General features: G+C 51.0%; 1 protein-coding gene across 1 annotated transcript in view; it reads right to left on the bottom strand.

The window, feature by feature from the left end:
* The window catches only part of STK10 (serine/threonine kinase 10), a 153,707-nt gene that overhangs the window by 106,281 nt on the left and 32,440 nt on the right, over positions 1-14,986 (bottom strand). The window lies entirely within an intron of this gene.

Here is a 14,986-nt window from a genome sequence, read left to right as displayed (position 1 = left end):
GCCACTACAGGCAGAGCACGCGCTGGCCCGCTCAGAGCCCGCTCAGAAAGCCAGGGAAGAACCACTTCCCTAAGGGCAACCCCAGCCTTCCCGGATTCATTACTCAAGGGACATACGTCTCCAAAGAACCAAAGTACCCGCGTGAACCAAGGTGAGCACTGGGTTTCCACTCTGGGGCCAGACACACCTGGGTCCCAATTCTGGCCAGACACTAACAGAATGACCTTGGGACAAGTAACTTCGGAGATCCAAGCTTCAGTTTGCTCATCTATAAAGTGGGGGTGATGGCAGAGGCTGCCTCCCTGGTTGGGATCACATGGGATCACACAGGGAAAGCCTGTAGCTCAGAACCCAGCGTCCAGTGAGTACAGCACAGCCATTCAGTAGCATGCCCATGCTGTGTCCATGCTGGAAACCGAAATCACCACGCTTAGAGACAGCCCTGCACCAGCGCCGGCCCCGTGCAAGGCTGGAGAAGCAACAGGTGTCCTGGGCAAGCTCACACCTCCCACAGGACAATAAAACACTGCGTGAACACACACACTGCGTGGCGTCCATCTGTTGTCCACAGCACACGTCACCAACTCATATACTATACGCCTTACTTTTATTGTCTGTTGTCTACCTCCCTCTCCTCCCCGCCCCCTGTAGAATGTAAATTTCCAATTTCCAGAGGGCAGGCCTTTGTGTCTGTGCCCCAGCACCTAAACTGCCTGGCACACAGTCGGTACTCCCTGGGGAAACGTGTGTTGGTGAGTGAATGAATGACTGAGTGAATCACTGCTATCCTGTCTACCCGAGGGAGGTGGGAGGCCAATCACATGATCATGCATGTGGAATGCCAGACACAGGTAGGTGTTATCATGATGGGGACAGAGGCCACGACAGCTGCAAGTGCTAAAGATTCCACCAGAGACAACCCACCCCCAAGTCCAGGAAGAAAGAAGCAGCTCAAGAAACACAAGGAAAATGTAACACAGCCCCACAGCCCCCCGCACCTCCCATGTCTCCACACTCCTTCCCGCAGCACTGGAATCATCTGCTCCTATCTCGTACCAGGAAGGAGCATGCATCCAGAGGGATCACCTGGCCGGGGCAGGGCAAACCAGGGAGCGTGTGCCGATGTAGAGGGGCAGCCACACCCAGCCTGGCGCACAGAGCATGTGAGGGAATAGGGCCCGTGGGGCCAGAGCCGCTGATCCTTCAGGCCAAGTCAGACGTCTAGATTCTTACATGAAAGGTGTGGATGTATAAAGGGCCACACCAATGTATATAGTACAAAAAGCTTGCTGTTGAAGAATAACTTTCAAACCTTGTTTTTCCTCTGTTCTCACAGCACAGTCATCAACACAGAAGACATCTGTGACCAAATGTGGGGGTTTTCCCCACACACATGCAGCGGACACCTGCTGTGTGTTCTCCGATTCAATTCCGACACTATCTACTGGGAGACAGCATCAGATCGCACAGGCTGAGGGCTCAGGCCTCAAGACTGTGCCCCTCCACCCCACATACCAGTTGCAAGTCCAGGCCTCTGGACCTTCTGAGATACTGGCTTCCAGTTGGGGTTCCCAAGACCCCTGCTTTGGGTTTGGTTAATTTGCTGGAACCAGCTTACAGAACTCACGGAAACATTTACTTATGTTTACTGATTCATTATAGAAGATATTACAAAGGATACTGATGAAGGGATGTGGATGGTGAGGCTGGGGGAAGGGGCACAGGGTTTCCACGCCCTCCCTGGGCACACCACCCTCCAGGAAGCTCCACCTGGCCAGCTGTCCAGAGGCTCCCTGAACCCTATCCTCTTGGGATTTTATGGAGATTTCATTACACAGGCATGACTGACAACCGTATATAGCGATGTGATTGGAAAAAAAGCACATGGTCTAAACCCAACAAGCCCTGCTGCTCAGACTTTTTTTTTTTTTTTTTTTTGAGATAGAGTCTTGCTCTGTTGTCCAGGCTGGAGGGCAGTGGTGCCATCTTGGCTCACTGCAACCTTCACTTCCTGGGTTCAAGCCATTCTCCTACCTCAGCCTCCCAAGTAGCTGGGACTACAGGCACATGCCACCATGCCTGGCTAATTTTTTTGTATTTTTAGTAGAGATGGGGTTTCACCATACTGGCCAGGGTGGTCTCGAACTTCTGACCTCGTGATCCGCTCGCCTCGGCCTCCCAACATGCTGGGATTACAGGCGTGAGCCACCACGCCCAGCCTCAGACTTTTCTTGGCCTCTCTGTGTGGCATTCCTTCCTCTAAGACCCCTCTGGAATCAGTCACTTGACCCACAATCGGATTAGAGTCCTGCCTTAGGCAGGTGACAGGTGACAGGAGAAGGTCAGAGAGAGAGAGAGAGAGGCTGTTTCCTGAGGCCTGCTCCTGAGTCCTAACTCACCCACCATGATAACAAAACATTGTAACGAGGGCTATGGGAGTTATGAGCCGGGAACTGTGGATGAAAACCAATATACATGTGATCGTTTCACACCTGCCGTCCGCGTAGCCTGTGGGTGTGGTTCACACATCTGTTGGCTGATATGGACTATGAGCGACACGCCTGTCCCGCTAGTTAAGATGCCTGGCTTGGAGTCACACCGTGAAAGCCACAAGCAGGTTTGGGACCCTCCTACACTGCTGCTGTCTGCCAGCTGGGTTTCCAACCCTGGACACACTGTGGTTGCCAGCACCATCATCCCCGATGTCCAGCTGAGGAGCCTGGAGCTCAGAGGCACGAAGAGGCGTGTCCAGAGTCACACAGCAGGACAGGGTGCAGCCAGATTCCAATCCCACTCTGTGCATGATCAACTGAAGGAATGAGGGTGTGAGTGACAGGGTCAGGGGCGGAGGGAAGCAGGGCTGGGAGGGGCCCGGAGAGTACTGCCACAGGGGAAGGACACAGTCAGATGGTGCACTGACCTGACAGGAAGGGCCACATGGAGATGCCTGGTGACACAGTGGGCAAATCCCGGAATGACAATCACCCTTGCTCCTGTGTATATGACACAGACAGCCCAGGCCGGCTGTTCCAACAGCAGGATCCCAGCAAAGCCCTCAGTTATCCACCTGCTGCTTCACAACTCCATCTGCTGTGGGCCACCAGCCGCACCCACAGGGTCACTGCCCAAGGGAGCAGCTGGACAGGTCCCCTGGCACAGGCCTCCTCACCACCAAACCCTGCCAAAAAACATTCTGCCAGACAATGGCTCCTCAAGTGGAAGGGTGGGGGTCACAGACTGTCCTTTGAACTGTTCCCAGTGATGCCCAGAGCCTGGTACCCAGAGAGGGGCACTGCAGGGGGCAGGAGAGAAGGCTTGGGAGCTAGGCAGACCTGGGCTGGAGCCTGGCTATGACATGTGGGACGAGCCACTCCACTCCACCTTTCTAACCCTTGGTCTTCACATCTGTAAAATGGGGGTGACAACATCTCAACCTCAGGCCAGGCATGGTGGCTCACGCCCATAATCCCAGCACTTTGGGAGGCTGAGGCAGGCAAATCGCTTGAGTCCAGGAGTTGGAGACCAGCCCTGTCTATACAAAAAATACAAAAATTGGCTGGGTGTGGTGGCACATGCTTGTAATCCCAGCTACTTGGGAGGCTAAGGAGGGAGGACTGCTTCAGACTGGGAGGCAGAGGTTGCAGTGAGCTGAGATTGTGCCACTGCTCTCCAGCCTGGGCGACAGAGCAAGAGAGAAGCAAGCAGACAAAACTCCATCCCACAGAACTGGGAGGATTTGGTGAGATGGTCAAGAAAGAGCCCACCTGGCACAGGCCTAGCCCAGAAAACATTCCTGACGAGGCCAACTATCCATGTCATCATGTTGCTGCCTCCTTCCTTTTGTCACCACCCCCTGCCTCCTGATTCACCCTCTGGGCCAAGGAGCTGCCAGCCTCCTCCCCAACTTTTCTCCCTGAGCCTTAGGGCATCCCCTCTGTAAAATGGGCATGTCGATAGAGTAATAATGCACCCACCTCCAGGGCTGCAGAGCCTGTGCACACTTTAAAGTGCTTTACAAAGTACTCCTGTGTGTGTGCGTGTGTGTGTGTGTGCGCGTCCCAACAACCAGGTGCCCCAAAGGCCCAATATAGGCAGAGGGCAGGGGTTGGTGAGTGCCGGGGAGCCCCAGGAGGATCAGGTCCCCACAGCCCATGGAAAGGGTCCTGGCACCCAAAACTGCCAAAAAGGGCTGCCCCGGGCCAGGTGACCACAGATCCAGACTTCAGAACTGCAGGGGATACAAGGGATAGGATAAAATGGGCAGACTCTGTTGAAAGACCTCCTTGGCATCCCCCCTTCCACGCCCTTAGAGCTAGGAATCAGGAAACAGGGCCCAGGAAAGGGACGGTGCTTGTCTGGGGTCACACAGCTAGTTGGTCCCAGGTCCAGGCAGAACCCAGGTCTCCTGGGCTGGGCGCGGTGGCTCACGCCTGTAATCCCAGCACTTTGGGAGGCTGAGGAGGGTGGATCACCTGAGGTCAGGAGTTCAAGAACAGCCTGGCCAATATGGTGAAACCCCATCTACGCTAAAAATACAAAAATTAGCCGGGTGTGGTGGTACAGGCTGTAATCCCAGCTGGTTGGGAGGCTGAGACAGGAGAATCACTTGAACCTGGGAGGCAGAGGTTGCAGTGAGCCGAGATTGCGCCACTGTACTCCAGCCAGGTGACAAGAGCAAAACAACATCTCAAAAAGAAAGAAAGGAAGAAAGAAAGAAGAACTCAAGTCTCCTGACTCCAGCCCTGAATACCTTCTGCCATACTGAGTAACTTTCTAAAACACACAGCACTGTCAGCTACTTCTGGGTGTCACATTCTCTTTACAGTTTTGGCTGTTTTGAGGTCAGATATGCAATCTCTGTTGGTGACCAAGGGCTGGCCTCTGAGCCCAGGACGACAAGCCACAGAAACCCTGGCTAGCAACATGTGGTCATGTGGGGACACATGTGGACAGCAGGCCCATCCCGTCCATGCCCTGCTCTTGATCCTGGTACCAGTACTTCCTCTTTGCAGAATGCTCAGTTTGAGGCAAGAAGTCACACTGAGAAAGGCCCACAGTCACTCCTTCAGGGAGGGTAACCACGGTGCCAGCCAACTTCCTCATTAGGAAGTCTTAGGGAGCGTTCTTGGGCTGGGTCACCCTAAAGGGACTTCGGCTGCTCTCAACAGACCCCTGCCCCACCAAGGGCAGGCACGTCCTGTCTCCTTTCAACTCACCAATGCACATCTACCATGGACAGATTTCACGCCAGGCCCCATGCCAGGGCAAGGAGAACAGAAAGCAAAAGGAGAGGCACGATGAAGGTGACAGCTGATACTTAACAAAGCTTTTCTGTGTGCCCAGCCCTGCTGTAGACCTTTTCTATTTGTAAACAACTATTAGCTCAATTATTCCTACAGGCACTACTATGAAGATCCCCATTTTACAGTTGAGAAAACTGAGACACAAGGACAGAAGGAACTGGCTCTGGTCTCACAGTAAGTGGCAGGCAGGAGAGGGACTGCAAACCTGCAGGCTCCAGAGGCTGACCTTTGCGTTTTTCTTTTCTTTTTTTTTTAATTGAGTCAGAGTCTCACTCTGTTACCCAGGCTGGAGTGCAACGGCATGATCTTTGGCTCACTGCAACCTCCGCCTCCCGGGTTCAAGCAATTCTGCCTCAGCCTCCCGAGTAGTTGGGATTACAGGCAGCTGCCACCACACCCGGCTAATTTTTGTATTTTTAGTAGAGACGGGGTTTCACCATATTGGCCAGGCTGGTCTCGAACGCCTGATCTCGTGATCCACCTGCCTCAGCCTCCCAAAGTGCTGGGATTACAGGTGTGAGCCACCACGCCCGGCCTACCTTTGCATTTTTCAAAGCGAAGATCTGGCACCATTTCTGGGCCCCTGCCTCTCACCCCCACAACCATCACCTCCTGAACACACACATACACATCTTGACATACATGTTCAGAAGTTCACAGGCCCCTCGTTAGCCTATTTTTGGACTCCCCAGGCCAGGAGTCCTGGTTAAATGTCCTCCAGGGTAGCTAACTTGTAAGTGTACTACAGGCTGCCTATAGGAAAACAAATGTCTTCTAACACACTTTTCCGGAACTCTTCATTACCTACTTTCCTCAGTTTTGATGGAGATATGGGGTGAGAAACATTTCATTTCATTTTAATTTTACAACAAGAAAAATAGCACATGGCACACACCAATGACAAACAGCCCTCAGCCTCAGTATTGGGGCACGTTAGGGAGTGGTGAGGTCTGAGGCTAACTGGAGGGCACATCTGCCTGACAGGCAGTGGCTGTTCAGCCCCAGGCAGCTGCTACCATGCAGAAACATCTCCAGATCGTTCAAGGCAAGTCAGAGGCCAGGATTTTACGTGGAATCTGACAACATGTTAGCAACAAATTTCTAAAAACATCATGCACACTAAACAAAATAGCGGCTGCAGCCCTGATCTGGCTCAGTTGATGACCTTGCTCTAAGGGTTCATACACATAGGTCGGGGGCCATGGCGTGGTAGACATGTTGCCACCCCCAACAGCAAAAGGCTGTGAGTGGCAGGGAGCAGTGCTTCTCAACCAGGGTGACCTTATCCCCCAGGGAACATTCAGCAACATCTGGAGAGACTTTTGATTGTACCAACTACGGTGGAAGATGGTACTGGCACCTAGTAGGTGGAGGCCAGGGATGCTGCACAACCTGGAAAGCACAAGACAGCCCCACCGCTAAGAGTCTTCCCACCCAGAATGTCCACAGTGCCAAGGCTGAGGAACCCCAGGACAGACCAGAGCCCAAAACATCAGGAGCTGCTCTGGGGACCACTGCAGGAGTGCGGGCTGGAGGAGTGGGGGCTGGGAGGAGGCCTGGTACCCCAACTTAGGCAGTAAGGCAGTATCTCTGTGCTGTTTTCTCTGTGGCCCACAAGGACTTCTACATTTATTTCAACAGAAGAGGATTCTGCAGCTGAAAACACTGTGGCCCAGGTATAGACAGTGAAAGTCGAGAAGTAAGCCAGTGGGGGCAAGACCACTGGCCTCAGGATCGGGAGGGGTGGGTCCGAGACCAGACTGTGTCCCCCGCCAACTGATCCTGGATAAGTCACCCTGACCCTCATCACCTCATCCCCAAGAAGACCTTCCCCAAGCAAGCATGACCTCGTGGGGCCTGGCCCAAATGGCCCCATCTTGGGGCATGTCCCCCAGTAGAGGCCCTAAGATCAGGAGGTGAATTTGGGGGCTCCACACGGGACCACGGCCAAAAGTAGTCCTCCTCAGTTTCCTCTCACCCTTCCACATCTAGCTGGCACTGACACACTACAGAGCCCCATCCTGACACTCTCCCAGGAGGGCTGTGCCAAGGCTGAAGGCTTTGGCAGGCAAAAGGATCAGGCTATTACTCAACAGAATCCGTTCATTTTCTTTTATTTCTGTTTATGGCAAGTGGGTCCTAGTTTTCCATTTAGGGAGGAAGATGAAGGTTTCTTTTTAAATAAATATATTCAGTTTCTGAAAAGTGAGTCACCTTAATATATACATAAACTATTAAGGAGGTAGAGAGGAGAATGAATGAGTCTGGAAGACGCAAGCCTATGAAGCTCTATGTTTTTTCTTTTCTTTTCTTTTCTTTTCTTTTTTTTTTTTGAGACAGAGCCTCACTCTGTCACCCAGCCTGGAGTGCAGTGGTGCAATCTCAGCTCACAGCAAGCTCCGCCTCCCGGGTTCACAGCATTCTCCTGCCTCAGCCTCCTGAGTAGCTGGAGCTACAGGTGCCTGTCACCATGCCCAGCTAATTTTTTTGAATTTTTAGTAGAGACGGGGTTTCACCATGTTAGCCAGGATGGTCTCGATCTCCTGACCTCATGATCCACCTGCCTCAGCCTCCCAAAGTGCTGGGATTACAGGCGTGAGCCACCGTGCCCAGCCTGTTTTTTTTCTAAACAGGATCTTGCTCTGTTGCCCAGGCTGAGTGCAGTGGTGTGATCATGGCTCACTGCAGCCTCCACCTCCCAGGCTCAACCTCTTGAGCAGCTGGGACCACAGGTGCACACCACCACATCCAGATAATTTTTCATTTTTTGTAGAGAGGGGGTATCCCTGTGATGCCCAGGCTGGTCTCAAACTCCTGGGCTCAAATGATCCTCCTGTCTCAGTCTCCCAAAATGCTGAGATTACAGGCCCACGCCATTATGCCCGGCCCCAAGAGGGTCTCATAGAGCACACTGTTATTGCTGATATTCAGAGGCGAGAACAGCAAGTTTCTATCCACAGGAAACACCCAGGAAGACTCCAAGGCTCCAGGGCCTTCAATGCCAAGCAAAGGACTAGTTGCCTCAGTAGTCAACAGTGAGGCAGATGCCTGGGCAGATAAACCTGCTGAAAAAAGCGTCTGACCAGGGAAAGCCTGGGATACACAAACTTTTGAACGTGACCTGTGCTGGGTCTCCAGGGTGGGTAGGGGCGCTTTCCTCACTCTCAGCTGATGTCCTCACCCACCCTCATCCTGACATCACCTTTCTTATCATTTGGGGGTGACACGATGACAGCAAAGCCTCAGAAAAGTTCACCAGGTCAAAGGCGGAGAAGCCAGAAGAGAAGGGGCTGCAGGAAATGGAGGACTCAGAGGGGGTAGTGAGAATGAGAAGACAGAGCTGGGGGAGAGGGGAGACAGGGACAGTGGCATTTCCCACGCACCCACTCTGCACCAGACACTGCTGCCTGCATCCAACCTGCACTTCCCCCTTAATCCTTCAATGCTACAGGCAGGGTTTTTATCATCATGGTCCCCGTTTCAGAGATAAAGAAACAGACACTCAGAGATGAGCTAAAATCCCAGTTAGTGCCAAGAACCAGGACTGGATCCAGTTCCTCCACCACGTGGCAGGGAAGAGGAGAGCAGAGTCAGAGAATGATCCCATTAATAGCTGCGGGGAGGGCAGGGTACCCGGCTCAACAACCCCAGAGGTTTCCCAACACCTACAGTGAGGCCACAACTCCACCCCTGACCCCGGCTCCTACCGCCCCACCCTGGCCCCCTCAATGTCTCTGAAGGCAGTAGGCATGCTCTGGCCTCTGGGCCTTCACACTGGTAGTTTTCCTGATCTTCCCTCGACCGCTCCCTCTCAAACACCACCTCCTCAGAGGGGCGTCCCCTGGCCCACAACCAAAGTGGCTTGTCTTGTCCCTGGAACACACCTCCCAATTTTGTTTTTGGTTTTTTTGCTTTTTGTTTTTTTGAGACAGAGTCTCACTCTTTTACCCAGGCTGGTGTGCAGTGGTGAGATCTCGGCTTACTGTAACCTCCGCCTCCTGAGTTCAAGCAACTCTCCTGCCTCAGCCTCCCAAGTAGCTGAGACTACAGGCGCCCGCCACCACACCTGGCTAATTTTTGTATTTTTAGTAGAGACGGGGTTTCACCATGTTGGCCAGGCTGGTCTTGAATTCCTGACCTCAGGTGATCCACCCGTCTTGGCCTCCCAAAGTGCTAGGATTACAGGTGTGAGCCACCACGCCCGGCCTACTACCTGATATTATATCCATCCTGATCACTGCTGGAGTTCTGTGTTCATGAGCTGTTAGCTGTCTCCCGCATGTAGACTGGAGGCTCCATGAGGATGAGGACCGTCTCCCCTTGCTCACTGATGAATCCCCAGCCCCTACAACGGGGCCTTCCACTTAGCAGCTTCTCAGCAGCATGTGCCGAGGACAGTCTAGCCTCGGTTCACGTTACTCTGCCGCTCTCCCTCCACCACGCGCCAGCCACAACACCTTCTGTGGGGTCCTCTGCAGGCTCCTGCCTCAGGGCCTGTGCACTTCCGATTCCCTCTACTTGGCACTTTTCTGCCCCCACACATTTGGAGGTCTGCCTCCACTTGGTCTTTTGGCTCTCAGCTAAAATGTCACCTCATGACAGAGGCTTTCTCTGTCCATCATGTTTACAGCACCTGCTCCTGACCCTACCCAGGAATGCCTACTGCATCTCCCCACTGAGTTTTCTTCCACTCACTTGTCACTTGCCCAAGTCCTCTCATCTACTTCTTCACTGGCTTTCATACCATCTGTTTCTGCCACTAGACTTTGAGCTCTGTGAGGCCAGGGGCCTTCCCAACTCTGTTAGCGACATCGAGTTGGCAGCTTGAAACTGACCATAGTGGAAATATGTACATTCAGAAATGGGCCAAATGCCAGACACCAGAGCTTTTCTTCCCGAAGAACTCACTCTCGCTCCTGTAATACACAGTGGAAAAGAGACCACCGCTCCCCACCTCGCCCTTGAAAGATTTGCCCAGAGGCCAAAATCTGGCTCAGGGCTGGGGGTGGAGGATGGGGGTAGTTATGAGCAGAGGACATTCACGAGGTCAGCCCAGACCTTCTTGCAGTCATTCATTTTGGGCCCTGGCTATCATCTAGAGTTTCACTGTCTATGCCGTCCAATACAGGAGGCACTAACACACGTGCTACTGAGTGTTCGAAATGTGGCGAGGGTAGAGACCTAAATATATTATTCCATTCTCTTCTAATTCATTTAAATTTGAAAACTGAGACTTGGTTCAGTCACTGGGAAACGTTTAAGAATATTGGAACAATTTGGGTATGTGAATCTACCTTTCTCGACTATAAGACATCTAAAGGCCGGGCGCGGTGGCTCAAGCCTGTAATCCCAGCACTTTGGGAGGCCAAGACGGGCGGATCACGAGGTCAGGAGATCGAGACCATCCTGGCTAACATGGTGAAACCCCGTCTCTACTAAAAAATACAAAAAACTAGCCGGGCAAGGTGGCAGGCGCCTGTAGTCCCAGCTTACTCGGGAGGCTGAGGCAGGAGAATGGCGTAAACCCGGGAGGTGGAGCTTGCAGTGAGCTGAGATCTGGCCACTACACTCCAGCCTGGGCGACAGAGTGAGACTCCGTCTCAAAAAAAAAAAAAAAAAAAAAAAAGACATCTAAATACAGATCAAGGATTTCTGATGAAAATTTAGCTACGGAGTTGAGATGTGCTAAAAGTGTAAAATACACACTGGATTTGAAGACTTAGAATGAAAAAAGTAAAACAGCTCAATAACTCTTTATATGGATCACATGTCAAAATGATCATATTTTTATATACTGGGTTAAATAAATTATATTATTGAAATTAATTTCATCTGTTTCCTTTTGCTCTTTTGGATGTGGCTGTTAGAAATATAAAATGATACACATAGGCCGAGCGCAGTGACTCACGCCTGAATCCTAGCACTTTGGGAGGCCAAGGCAGGCAGATCAACTGAAGTCGGGAATTCAAGACCAGCCTGACCAACATGGAGAAACCCTGTCTCTACTAAAAATACAAAATTAGCCAGGCGTGGTGACACACGCCTGTAATCCTAGCTACTCGGGAGGCTGAGACAGGAGAATCACTTGAACACAGGAGGTGGAGGTTGTGGTGAGCCGAGATTGTGCCACTGCACTCCAGCCTGGGCAACAGGAGCAAAACTTCATCACAAAAAAAAAAAAAAAAGAAAGAAAAGAAATGTAAAATGATGCATGTGGCTCACATTATAGTTCTACTGGTCTAGAGCATTTTGGCTTGTTTTTCTCCAACTTGCACCATTTGATATTCAAAAGCGGAAGTAGTGATAAGGAAGCACAGACGGATTTTGCCATGATTACAAATTCTGAACAAAAATGAGCTAATCTTGTCAAATTGCACATGGGGTGGGGTGGTGAGTGACCTCCACCCCACTCAGGGGAAAGTCTGTCTCAGCCATGGCCACAGAAGGCACCCAAGACACTTGGGGAACAGCCAGTTTCTCATCCCAAAGTCCCTGAGAGCAGACCCCAGGTCCAGATATCAACATGGAAAAGTTGGCTCCTAGAGCCACATAGAAGCCCAGGCCTGTTCACAAGATGGGCCTGAGAACCATCACACAGAAGGAAAATCAAAGGGTTGGTGCATCCTTCAACCTATATTTCTGGACTTCTCCCTTCTACACTTCTGCCCATTTGCTGGTCCCTCTACTTTGACTGCTCTTCCTTCTCTTAGCTCCCCAGAGGACTCCTATGCATCCTGCAAGACCCCATTCAAATGTCCCTTCCTCTGAAGCCTCCCTTGACCAGATGATGTTCCACATTACATCCTTGGGCTCCTGGCCTAGTCTATTCTTACCACTTCTCAAACTGCCTCAAGTTTTTCTCTTGTCCTCAAACCTGACTTCTTTTTATAACACAGAATATGCCTCTCCCCTGCAGAAAAGTACCACTAGGTCTCCATTACCAAAAACAGTAATTCTCAAGCTTAAACGAGCATCAGAATCACTTCGATTGCTGGGCCCTACCTTAAAACGCCAATTGCTGGGCCTCACCTCAAAGTTACTGACTCAGTGGGCCTCAGGAGGGGTCTGATGACCTGCATGTCTAATCAAGTTCCAGCTGAGGCTGATGTGCTGATCCAAGGGTTGTACTTTGAGAACCACTGCAGTAAAAGATTGAGGGCAAAGTCTTCACCTTGGCATGCAGGGCCTTCTACAACATGACCCCCAATTACTTTACCACCCTCATCTTTCACCACCTGCTGCCCTGGCCCTAGACTAGCCATCTCCCAAACGCGCTGAACCTTTCATGCCTCCACACCGCTGCCCATGCTGTCTCTCCTGTCTGCCGTCCTTTCCCCTCTTTATCTACCCAGCTCCAGGGCCACCTTCTTTGATCTCATCGTGTCTAAATGGCAAATTGGAGGAGGTAGTGTCTTCTACAAAGTAATAAATGCAGGCTGTCAGGGCAGCTACAAAAGAGGAGGGTAAGAGATGGTCTTGGCCACAGCAGTGGGCCTGGAGGAGAAAGCACCAGCCCAAAGTGACAACTTAGGGACAGAAAAGTCTAGTGTATTTATTTAAGTAACAGCATGACAGTCACAATCTACTTACAAACTGTGTTTGGCTCTATCTGGTTTTCCAGCTCTGCCACTTGCTAGCTGTGTGGCCTGGGGAGCAGCTCACATAGCTTTTTGTTTCTCATTTTCTTTTGTAAGATGGGATAAAAAGCAACAACCTCACAGAATGAAGATTAAACCACATAATGCAAGTGAAACTCACAGCAAAAGGCCCAGCACACAGTAAACTCTCAATAAATGCTAGCTATTATCAGTAGTATCTTTGGACCTGGGAAAGTTATGAACCTGGTATCCAGCTACAATCAATAACAGGAATAGAAACATAATAGATATTTTTCTTAATGGGTACAGAGTCAGCAGTCCAACAAATGCCGCATACACAGAGAGGAAGATGAATGGACAGGAAAGTGGGTGGCTGGGTGGGTGGGTGGGTCAATGGGAGATCTCCTTTGGTTAATATCAAAAGTGGCTCTGTGAGGCCAGTTTGGCAACAGACACTTAAGAATCTTAAAATTTCTCGCCGGGCACAGTGCCTCATGCCTGTAATCCCAGCACTTTGGACAGCTGAGGCGGGTGAATCTCCTGAGGTCAGGAGTTCGAGAAGAGCCTGACCAAGATGGTGAAACCCTGTCTCTACTAAAAATATAAAAATCAGCCAGGTGTGGGGGTGGGTACCTGTAGTCCCAGCTGCTCAGGAGGCTGAGGCAGGAGAATTGCTTGAACCTGAGAGGTGGAGGTTGCAGTCAGCTGAGATCACGCCACTGCACTTCCAGCCTGGGCAACAGAGTGAGACTCCATCTCAAAAAAAAAAAAAAATCTCATAAGAAGGCTCTCAGACAAGAACACAAAACAAATCCAAAGGTGTCCATCACAGAGTTGTTTATAACAGCAAAAAATAAAAATAAAAAAAAGAAAAAGAAAGAAAGAAAAAAAAAGGGAAATAGCCTAAATGCCCAACAACAGAGAAGGGCACAGTCAGAAGATAGATTTCTTTGGAAGAATAAAAAAAATGAAGAGGGTTGGGCATGGTGGCTCACACCTGCAATCCCAGCACTTTGGGAGGCTGAGGCTGGCAGATCACCTGAGGTCACGAGTTTGAGATCAGCCTGGCCAACATGGCAAAACCCCGTCTCTACTAAAAATACAAAAATTAACTGGGCATGGTGGCGCATGCCTATAATCCCAGCTACTCAGGAAGCTGAGGCAGGAGAATCACTTGAACCCAGGAGGCGGAGCTTGCAGTGAGCCAAGATCACACCACTGCATTCCAGCCTGGGCAACAGAGCGAGACTCCGTCTCAAAAAAAAAAAAAGTTGAGGGGTGTTGCTGAGTTTGGAAGACAGGGCTTGAAGCTGCATCCACACTGCTCATCAAAGGGTGAGGATGCTGATGGAGAATAGGGGACTGGTAAAGAGCCCCCACTTTTTTTCTTCTTTTTTTTTTTTTGAAACAAGACTCTTGCTCTGTCACCCAGGCTGGAGTGCAGTGGCGCGATCTCGACTCACTGCAACCTCCGCCTCTGGGGTTCAAGCGATTCTCCTGCCTCAGCTTCCCGAATAGCTGGGACTACAGGCACGTGCCACCATGCCCAGCTAATTTTTGTATTTTTAGTAGAGACGGGGTTTCACCATGTTGCCCAGGCTGGTCGAGCCCCCTTCTTTAGTACAGCCATCGAGAAGGATCTCCATGTAGCAGCTGTAGCAGTAGCAGAAGAAGTGCTACTATGACAAACAATAAAACAGCCAACACTTACTGGGCTCTTACATGTGCCCAGCACTCTTCTAAGCACGTATCATAAATTAACTCACTTAATCGCAGTAATCACTCTATGAGCTAGGTACTATTATTAGCCCCACCTTACAGATGGAGAAACTAAGGTATGGAGAGGTTAGGAACTTGGTTAAGATTATTGAGCTCGTAAACAGCAGGGCTGGGATTCGAGACCAGGCAGTAGAGCTTTCTGCTCCAAATCACTGGTGCTACTCCAAAGGGGGAGGCACCACAGGAAGGGGAGAGCAGGTGGCCAGGAGCTCCCTACTTCACCATCTCCTTGCCCTAGCCCTCGCCCTCAAAGCAGATGCTGAGAAAGAGCTGAAGACTTCAGGACCAGGCTAGCTCCAGAGCACC

The sequence above is a fragment of the Rhinopithecus roxellana genome, chromosome 3 (assembly GCF_007565055.1).
Source record: "Rhinopithecus roxellana isolate Shanxi Qingling chromosome 3, ASM756505v1, whole genome shotgun sequence".
Lineage (NCBI taxonomy): Eukaryota > Metazoa > Chordata > Mammalia > Primates > Cercopithecidae > Rhinopithecus > Rhinopithecus roxellana.
This window is presented reverse-complemented; position numbering and strand designations above follow the sequence as displayed.